This window comes from Clinocottus analis, unplaced genomic scaffold, assembly GCF_023055335.1.
Source record: "Clinocottus analis isolate CAN_PGR_092001 unplaced genomic scaffold, fCliAna1.0.p SCAF_2, whole genome shotgun sequence".
Taxonomy (NCBI): domain Eukaryota; kingdom Metazoa; phylum Chordata; class Actinopteri; order Perciformes; family Cottidae; genus Clinocottus; species Clinocottus analis.
Genome location: NW_027175931.1, coordinates 17,709,999 through 17,721,199, shown reverse-complemented (window position 1 = coordinate 17,721,199; position 11,201 = coordinate 17,709,999).

The window sequence follows — 11,201 nt, the reverse complement described above, 5'->3', positions numbered from 1 at the left end:
CACAGCAACACATGTCCATCACAGAAGCAGTGAGCTGCTCCATGTATAGAAGTGTGGTTAAAATGATTCACATCCATGCCGGGAGATTAAGGACCACTTGATTCGTCTCCGATGAAAACTTGCTCCGTGATCTTTGTTATACAAGTGAGTCATGAGCCGATACACATTTCCACAGTGACACGGCTGGTTATCTAGCCCTATTTAAAAAGAAACTTTGACTTTAATCCATTTGCTGTGTTGTGTTGCTCTTAGGTCACATGTTGAACATGTTGAGTGGGTCACTTCTGTGAGTATGTTGGGTCTCAAAGTGAAAGTCAACCTTAATGTGAGAAGAAAGAAAAGCCTATACCTCACATCAGAGAATAAATGATCGTAGTCATGTGATCTATGTTAAGCTGTGGTTGCTATATGTGCATATTTAGATAATACTATTTACCAGGTAGATGAAAGTGGAGTAGTCATATGCTGAAACAGACAGACCTGAATGTCACTTGGGAAACTGCATTAAAAAAAAAAAAATCTTATCCCGACCACTTCATCTCTTCTCTCTGCCGCGGCAGTGTGACACTTTGATGCATGTTTAAACAAGCCTGTCTGTGTCAGCTCATCATACCATGTGTCAATGCTTCGGATTCAAAAACAGCATGATTTACTGTCAGAGAATGTCCATCTGTGTGTGTCTTTGGACTGTCTGTAAAGCTGAAGTGACAGCAATTTACACAGCAGCTGTCTGTCAATGCATCTGAAAAGTTGTCCTGTAATGCAACCTCAGTGATTTTCCATTATTTTGTAGCTCTTCAAATAAAACACCTCACCCCTTCTCTGTTGGCTATTGGGGCTCTGTTTGCTGTCAGTAAAGCCAGCATGCTATAGATTCTTGGAGCTTATTGGATTTTAATTGCGCTGAGCCCGGGGTGACACAGGTATTAAACAGTCTTTTGCTGCAAAAATAGGCTCACATGTGGCAAGACAGATACTCAGGCGTGCATGCTCTCCACATATTCTTCTTGTAGTATTTCTTAATGAAACCAACCAGTGCCAAACAGACACACACACAACATGTGGCAGCCTGCCTATTGCGTCAGTAACATTTGGATGCAAACCATGCCTTACCGGCAAATATGTGGTTTTAATTGTACCTTTCTTGAGAGCTCCATCTATAATGCATCACCAGAGTTATGATTGACAGCCTCGTGTTTTTTTTCTATTAATTAACATCAACTGTCCGTTACCATCCTCCGAAGCATAATATGTGCCAACTAACTGGTAATACGAGGAAGCAAACACCATGACTAATACGCAGCTCTGCATTTGGTCGATATGCTTGTGAATCACACAGACCAGCCGGGGCGTCACAATTCCAAGAAGTTGTTTTTTCGTCTGGCTTTTTGATGAATCAAGGTCACTCAGCCTTGTTCTATCAGCCCCCCCCCCCCCTTCAGGAACTGTCAGGGGAGTAACTGTCCTATAAACAACGTACGGACTGTCCAGGTCACACTCTCTCTCACACACACACACACACACACACACACACACACAAGCTCGCACCAAAACACAGACCCACACAAATATACCCACACTGGACTCACACGTGATACACAGACATCAATAAGCTCACTGCTGTCACTCACAGCGAGGCGCTTTCAGACAGCAAGAAGAGGGAAGGAGATGACAGAGAGATAGATAAGGAAGAGGAAAATAGTTAAAAGTGCCAAGTTACACAACATTTCCAAAGAGGTGCAGACAGTTGGGGAGTTTCTTTATTTTTTGTTTTCTTACCAAATATTTCCAGAGAGGCACAGACAGTAAGGGAGTGAATTTTTTTTTAATTATCAGCTTTTCTCTGAGGAATTAGATGGACAGCTGCAAGATTGAAGCAAAGCTGGACGATGTTTTTGTGACATTACAGTTACTTCACCGGAGATTTACAATATCCAGTATATTTCTAATCAGAACCGTTACTCCGACCAAGAACAAACTTTAACCATTCGTCTCCACTCGGGAGGAGAGTCCCTGCATTGTGACTGTACAGCTGCTTGTTCCCTCAAGATGCATCAGACATGTCCCTCACACACTCACAAACACACTCACACACACACACACACACACACACACACACACACACACACACACACACACACACACACACACACACACATTCTAATAGACTTTACTTGTGCAGAGATTGTTTTTGATAAAACGTTCTCAGGTTTTTTTTCTTCCTATTTCATTGTAAATACATACATAAGTGCATCACATATGCATCCCCCTTCACCATTTGCACTCATGTGCATCATTGCATTTATGATTATCAGCTGTCATGAATAATAACACAATTGAAGAGACATTTCCTTTGATGGGTTACTCTCTTGCTCGCATTTGCTTTGCTACAAGGAGTTGATATCTGGGAATCTGATGATGTGGAAAGGAATGACAAGTAACTTGTGTAGAACCTCCCAGAGATCAGAGACACTTCCTAGAACATCCGTTAAAATAAGGACAATATAGTTATATATTAACCCTTCTGTTATGTTGGTTTTTAGGTACAGCAATGTTGTTCCCGGGTCGATCCGGTGTGTGTTAAATCATCCAAAAGTTGTCAGAAACCAAGAAATCCTAATGAATGTAGTTTGCACCTCATCACAAACCTCATCACTAACAATTCAATCAGTTTTTAGTGGAATTGAGTTATTCACCCCTCCATAGATCATAGTTCAATTAGGCTCACTCACTTGTTTTAATGAAAAATACATGTCCAAACAATTGTTTATACATTGGAACCATTTGCATTTTATTTATTTATTTATTTTATGGGGTGATGTAGATAAATAGAGATAAGACACCTCTGCTGTTTAGGGTCATATTGACTCGCTCACTCAAAATCAAGCCAAATGAGTCATAAAGGAGTAAGAAAGACTTTCACATGTTCAAAGAAGGGAATGGTCTAAACTTGACACTTCTGACCCCCCGTAGCCTCCATTTCCACTGCCAAGTCAAAGTGACCCGAACATCATCTTAGTAATATAAACCTGCAGGGGGGTTACAAATACATCATTTGACCCTGAACATAACAGGAGGGTTGAGCATAGAGTTTTCATGCCACGCGTGTCCAACCAGAAAATACACATATACTCAAAAAATCTATATTTAATTCCATCAAAAGTGTATTTGAAACTGCAGTAATGGATCTTTTTTAACAATGGATCAGATTACGATGTGCTAAGGTGAACTTACAGAGACGTATGTATCAACAAATGAACTTTCCAGAGGGTTTGAGCATCTTTTAGACACTGTTTTGGATCTACAGCCATTAGTATTAGGTCACTTTGTCGGTACTCTCTCCAACACGATTTCCAGCAAAACAGTTCAGATAGCTCTGCTGCTGGATGCCCATCACCACGAAGCAGATGCCCAATGTGCGCGACTAGCAGGTTATTATATTAATTTGCAGCTAAAAAGCCTTATATTTCTCTATACCAAAACAGAGCCACATGTTGGGCTTCAGGTGGCCAGAAACATGACTCCAAATGAGTGCTATTGTTGCTCAGTGCCTGCTGGATGTCTAGTCAGGTATCACTGCATGCACAGGTTGTTCTGCTCATGGGAGCAATTCACTTATTTCAACACTTTGTTTTAACATTTAGTTTCGACATTTGTTCTGTTATCATGCTTAAGCCGGGATCTGGGCATCACGGCATCATGACAAAGCAGATGCAACGGTGGGATTCATCCTAATCCTGACCCAGAGCGGGGATTTCCCTGAAAGCCTCCACTGATCAAAACGTAAGGCATGTTCAGACAGATTCTTCTGACAGTTCTTTGGCCAGAGAGAAGTGCCAGGATTACTTGAGTAAGTGCTGTAGTCTTTGTGTTTGAGCTGATGGCAACCTCTGCTTCTGAAACGGGGAAGGAGTGCCACAGTCTGGTGTTCTGTCTAATGGCCACTAGGGGGCGGCTCCTCTGGCGGTATAGAAGTTCGTGAGAAAACAACCTAATTCTCACTTGTTTTATTTTGAAACATTGTAAACATGAGTTTATGGTCGCAATTGCTAGTTACAAGTCGTATTCCGTGAAGTATGATGTTTATTTAGTAAATGACGGTCCCATTTAGACCATATAAAACCAATGAAGTATTTGTTAGGGGGGGGCGAGCTCATTGACAAGTCTCTGCCTCAGTGTTGTCCAGTCTGTGTTGCTTGTACTACTTCAACCCTTTCACTGTATGTTTTCAGTTTATTAAAGTCTATTCAAACTTTTTTCTTGCCAAAAATGTCTTGTTCAGCATTTTGTAGTACGTAGCCCCACCCTCTCGTGTCACTTGTGAAAAAACAAAAACAAAATAGTGAAGTGCAAAATGCAAAACTCAAGGCTTCAAAAGGGAAAGTCCAAAAACAAATGGGCGTCCTCACCGTGAATCCTTCCACTTCCCAACGTTCCTGTAAACAACAATATTGTCCGTGGTCACTTTGTCCGGCGTTCTGCCTTCTGTGAGCGGACATTTTACTGCTTCTAGCAATATTTGTCTTAACACTTGGACACGATTTGTCATCCACCGCTGACATTCCTACACTTTTTTAGGGGGGTTACACCGTTTCCTCCCCCTCTCTTTATTCCACTCTGTCCTGAATTCCCTGACAGGAAATGTTTTACTCAAACTTGACTTTGAACAGTCAGCACAGACACAGGCCATTTGTCCATCGCTCCTTTTCTCTTTCACACTCCATGCACAGCAGGATTACTGCTATTTGTATTTTCTATCTTTCTCAAAGTTTCAGCAGGAAGGGAGCAAACTGTATGTCGGGTTGTTAAAATCATGTTGCAACTGAGGTGGAATGAAGGTAAAACACACAGTGAGACTTGTTAACACACACTGAGAGTGCTCTCTACCTCTCCAATGCATCTTAAAGGTGGGTCTTGATGCTGCTTTGGTGCTGTATGTAAAGCCACTGCCCTCTAACGTTCTGTAAAGCTGGCACAGCAGCATTCACCCTCAGCTGTAAACCCCCGCGGTGAAACACACGCCTGTTATTTTTATTGTTTTTTTTTATTTTATTGATCTTTTTTTTTACGGCAGCCAATTTTGTCATTGGATTGGAAAGACCAAGATTTAAAACATAGTTTCCCAAGATACAATATGCTGCCAGTTGACTTGCTGGGGAGTTGCAACACTTCCACAGTGTTTTGAAGAGCGCTCGAGTTTCATGGCAGCCGGCTTGAAAGGTTTTTAAAAGTTGCCCATGCGTGTGGACGATAGCCAAGCCGGTGCACAGATATCCGTTTAGACAAAATCTCTCTGTTTGTTTTAGATAAGTCAGACATTTTAAATCCCTGAAGCAAACGTTTCATTTCATAACTTACCTCTTACCACTTTGTCTTTGCCTCATTTCAAACCGATGCATTTCTTCATGTTTGAGTTTAAAATTGTTAGTTTATTCTGAATGTAATGCAGGCTATATTGAAGTGAAGCCAGTCTGTTACCCCTCTTTGTCTGCCTCTTTATGGTTATTGCATCAGAGGAATGAATGAGAGTGCAGTAGTGATGGGGCCCAGAGGGGAAAAGAGCTACTAATGGGACCTTAATGAAAATCTTCAGTCTGCGTATTAATGTAGAAATATACATCATACACACAGTCAGAGAGGGGAAGGAAGACTCAATGCTTGCACACTCACACAAACACAAGCACGCACACACACACACACACACACACACACACACACACAGACAGACACACTCACAGAAAACACAGATGGTTTGACACATTACCTCCTTATAATGATCTCATTTTATGTCTTTTCTTCTCACTTCAGTTCAGGCTGTCTTTCATTCCAGTGACAAAGAAAACAAATGATAGTTCATTCTTCATCATCAGCATCATCATCATCATCACTAGTTTTTGCCTAAATAATCAGAGAAGCTGCATAGGTTAGCATTGGTGTTCGCTCCGTAACCGTGCAGGAAAAGTACTCCAGGTATGTTCTTCTGCTGCGAGCGAGTCATTGATTCCACGGAGCCGGACGTGCTGGATGAATTCATTCTGCTGATTAGCGTGGCACAGGTTGATGGAATGAAGGTTTGGAGATCATGGAGTGAGTTAATATGTCACATTTCTTCACAGTCAGATGCCTCGGTCGTTTCTGTCCCTGCAGCTGTGACCCGCCTGCAACCCCAGCGGATCCTGAGGACTCTGCAGACGCACCAGCAGGGTAACACACCTGCAGGGTAACACACCTGCAGCAAAGCAAATGTGAGTCTAGAAGACATAGCTGTTGTTTGTTGGCTTTAGGCAATACTTGGTTACCTGCTTCCTGTGTTTGACTCAGGCCCAGCACACAGGACAGATTTCCCACAGTGCAATAGGTCCATCTGGTGGACAAATTATGACTATTTGTGAGCTGGGAAAAACTTGGAAGGATTGTTTTTACAATTGTTCAAGTCTGTCTTTGAACAATGGCCAGGTGCCCAGATGCAAACAGACACTTGTGTTTCTTTAAAGAGATTCCTCCTGAATACAGCCTAAGCTATGGAGCAATGATTCCGGGTATGCGAGCCATGGTCACGACGCGTACATGAAACATGAAGATCACGAAGAGGAAACATGAGAAGGGCCTTCAGTGTGTACTCTCTTGACTGGAGTCATGTGCTTTCTTCCCTCTCTTTCATGTTTCTTCTCATGACTCGCTCAGCTGAACAGCCAATCAGAGCCGTTTCTCTCGCCAACGGGCCCTGCCGCCTATTGTGCCGCCTATATGTTCAGACGCCCGGGTCTTTTTACAGTAATGCTGATTGTAATGACTGAGTAAGGACCCCAGCGGCGCTATGAGCTCTCTGGTTTCACCGTCGACAGGTCACCACAGCCCATTTGAATGCAGTAAAAACATTATAAAGTACTAATTTTGAAAAGCCCAAAGAATTTTTGATTTATATTATCACTCCCTCGATGTGCCGTGATGCAAATAGAAGCAGATTATTCATGATTACATGACACGTCCATCTTAACAATATTTTCAATGTGAGTTGAAGGAGATCTCATTCACGATCCATTTTAAGTTTGAAGTTTTAAGTTAAACTGCGGGTGGAGCGGGCTCTTCAGCCCACAGGTGTGTACTGATACTCCACAGTGAGCCTTTCTCCTTTCATATAATCACGTTTTCTTGGTCCAAAATGAATTATCCAGAGGTCCATGTTTCCTGAATGACATGATGACCACGTTCACCAGCTTCATTTCTAGCAGCCACATGAGTTATTCCCATTGTAGATGAGGCACATGTCTTTGCAAATGCAAGTCACCCTGACTCTGCACTGAACTAAATCTCACTTAAAAACTTTTAATTGAATGTGAAATTTGAATATATTTGTTCACATATTTGTGGTAGGTAGGCAGAAAAGGTTGGTTTCCATGGGTACTGCCACTGTTGGACAGAGATGTGATTCAGTCGGTTCACTGAAGAGGATGTCACCTTCTCCGAACCCTCTAATAACACATTGTTAGTCACTTGTGCTACTTTTTAGAAAAGGTATATAATGAATATTCAAACTATTCAAATTAGCTGTGATGCAAGCTGAACCTTCGAGAGAGAGGTAGAGAGTCGGTGTTTGGGCAAAAACATGTTTACTCTCTGCATCATTTCTTTTTATTCCTACGTAATAAATAAATCAAGAATTAATGTAAATATGCTCTGGTGGTATATGACTTTCAAACACACTGCCTCTTGTTTTATAGATGACAGCTCTGAATGCGCACACGGATGTGCACACACACCTTCAGTAATCATCAGGTACTAAGAGTCCAAGTGTATGAATATTTTGGGACACACACACACACACACACACACACACACACACACGCATGTATGAGTTGATGCCCAAATGCCTGGTGTAAGAGTGCCAACTGAATTTAAATGAATTTCTTGGAATTTGAGTCATGCATTCAGAATTGTAATAAAAGTCAATGTTTTTTTAATCTTTATATCTTAATTCAAGAAATTCTATTATTTTGGATATTCATTAACATTTATGCTGTAACATTTTAATTTATAGCTTTAATGGTGCTGTGTTAGATCACGTGATCACCTGTGCACAGGTGAACTTTATTGAACTAGTCATGTGACTTCTGAAGGTTTTTGGTACCACAAGGTCGTACACGGATTCCCAGCAAAAGTGACGAATACCACGTTTTCTTTTTTTCTCCATTACTATTCACCAATCTTGACTACTTTGTTCATTACATACAAAACCAAATACCAATCTAATTCCTGTCAATAATGCAAACTCATGAGAGGCAGAACTCTTTTTACTTTTGTATTTTTTTATTATTTGAAAGTGTTATGCAAGAGACTAAGAATAAATACCTTCCCCAATAGATAGATGGATGAAAGATTAAGTAAACATTAAAATGTGCACACAGGAGCATCTTGTCAATGAAGCAACGTGAAGCTGCATGAATGACCCCTGTCCACTAGGAGGTGCTGTCAGACACACATCCACCATACGCATGCCTTATAGATGTATGTTGTTATGGCTGTGCATGTGCAAACAGACGCTCACATCCTGCAGAGCAGCATTAGCCTTCATTGTGATATTTATGTTCACCTCGACCGTCACACTCTTTCAGCTCTGTTTTGGTCTCAACTCACAGAAAATGTGTCTTGCTTTAGATTCTACGTTTCCACTTAAGAGTTAGAAGTGATGATTCAGCACTTCAAGACCTTTTTTGAGTCCTTTTCTAAACGCTCATATATTTGAATAAGCGCTCCCTTTTGGCCTACACCAAGTATATGTGTGTTCTCAAAATCAATCTCACTCTAAAAACAGCATATGTTTCTATTGTACCTAATGTAATCCAAAAAGAGTTGAGCTTTGAGTCATTATGAATTCATGGCACTAACTATTCAACCTCCCATCCTCATTTAGTTGCATTTCTCGTTCATGTAAATACAACCTACCATTCTGTTTCTGTGTCTGCAACTCTGTGTCAAGTGCTACTTCATTCATTTTTAATGTGACTTGGGATAATGATGCACTTAGACACTGTGTGTGTGTGTGTGTGTGTGTGTGTGTGTGTGTGTGTGTGTGTGTGTGTGTGTGTGTGTGTGTGTGTGTGTGTGTGTGTGTGTGTGTGTGTGTGTGTGTGTGTGTGTGTGAGACACTTCAACAGTTAATAAAAATGACAAACTGTGCCGTGCTGAATCAGGATGAACCAGCAGAGGCCGGTGGCAGCCTCACATGCAAACATGTGTGCAGATACAGCAGATGAACATACAAATACATTATTAATGAAGGGTATTTATACAACATATCACTGTCATCTATCATTGATTAGCTGCTTCCATTTCATGGTTCAGATCAGGCCGAGACACAATACTTCATAACACTCCCATGGTTTCATTTTCACTCCCAACCCAATAATACGGATACATGATTGATTAGATGTTGTAGGATGGCTGTTATTTTCAAAATCAAAGTATTTTTCCATCAGTTTAAATTATTGTTTTGATTTTATAACTCAATTAGATGTATGGGAGTAGATGCAATGATGAAAATGTCAGGTTATATATATATATATATATATATATATATATATATATATATATATATATATATATATATATATATATATATATATATATATATATAAATACATATACCATAACTCTCTACAAAGGACTCCACAATCTGTAAGGAATGGGCCGCATCTGCGTGTTTCAATGAGAAATATATTTCTTTGATCGAATTCCATCCAGTAAGTGACTATAAAAGCAGGAAATCATCACGCTGGAGTGTTTCTGTTTGTCTTTCTGTTGTTGACATGTGATCAATGTCTAGAATTGAACAATTCCAGTAGAACCAGTCTGATGATTGTCTAGAGGACTCTGATTTTTTTCCTTTTTGCACATCAGCCTTGGCCAACCGCGGCAGTGAGGGGAAATTGGCAATTAGTGGACATGATGTGTAATAACTTCTCTTTATGTGTTCATCCATTCAGCGCCAAATCTGCTCCCCTGTTGACATACGGGAAATATATACATCGGGGGAGAAATGTTAAATGTATCCCAGAGTTAGGTGAGCTAATTATGCATCCATAATGCATGTGGAATGGATCCTCAAATGGTAAATATTTTTCAGAAATGATGCATTTCTTTTTTCCGAGCTCTTTGTCTATTGCTACCGTGACATAACACGTCTTGGCTGCATGAATAAATGATGCAATGTGTTTTGACAGAATGATTCATATTTTCATTCCCCTCTATTCCTCTCTGATACGCTGAAAACCTTTAGAGAGTTGCACTCTCACCTTGTGTCTTTTCATGCACTCCTTGCATGCTGTATGCATAAACATAAAAAGTGGGTCACCTTGGTGTGTGATGTCGAGCTCAATACGTGTGTGTGTGTGTGTGTGTGTGTGTGTGTGTGTGTGTGTGTGTGTGTGTGTGTGTGTGTGTGTGTGTGTGTGTGTGTGTGTGTGTGTTTTAAGCCTTGTGGATTATGTTTTGTCCTCTTGTGTTTCTCTTTGTGTCCTCGTGGCCCCAGAGAGAGTCATTAGACTGGCTGTAAATCCCTTAGCCCCAACTCTCATTCAATTACAAGACCTGCAATCAGATGCACTTACAGTCATGTCGCATCCATATTGATAGATATTGAACAAGAGCTGAACATCCACAGATAGTAATATATAACACTCTGAGTGAGAACATGAGGGAAGGGTTTAAATAAATAAGCATGGGCTGTCATAAGTTTACTCACCACAATGCCACAGGCCCCTTACTCTGCGGGAGGGGGTTAGTATTTGTCATGACCCAAGGCACACGAATCCCCAAAAAACGTAGCCCGGATGCACGTGACCAATTCAACACGTAGTAGTAGTACGGCAGCGTTTTGGCCAAGCCCCAAATGACGACCATGAAAGGAAACGACGATGACGACAGCGCGTAAGTCGGCAGCTGGAAGCGAGAGGTGCCCTCGTTACGCGGCTTGCACGGGGAACACAAGTGCCTGTCAGAAGGGCTCCAGCGGTGTCACTGGCACCGGAAAGCTTTTGATTATGCGCGCGTTCGTCGTGGGATCGTAAAGGGATATTGCCCAATGTCTCGCTCACCGTCTCCGCGGCGCGGATATGTAAAAGAGAGTTGCTGCACCGGATAATGAGTTCGATTCACACCAACTAAAAGTGCCAAAAGGAGACGGGGAAGTTCATTCATTGGAA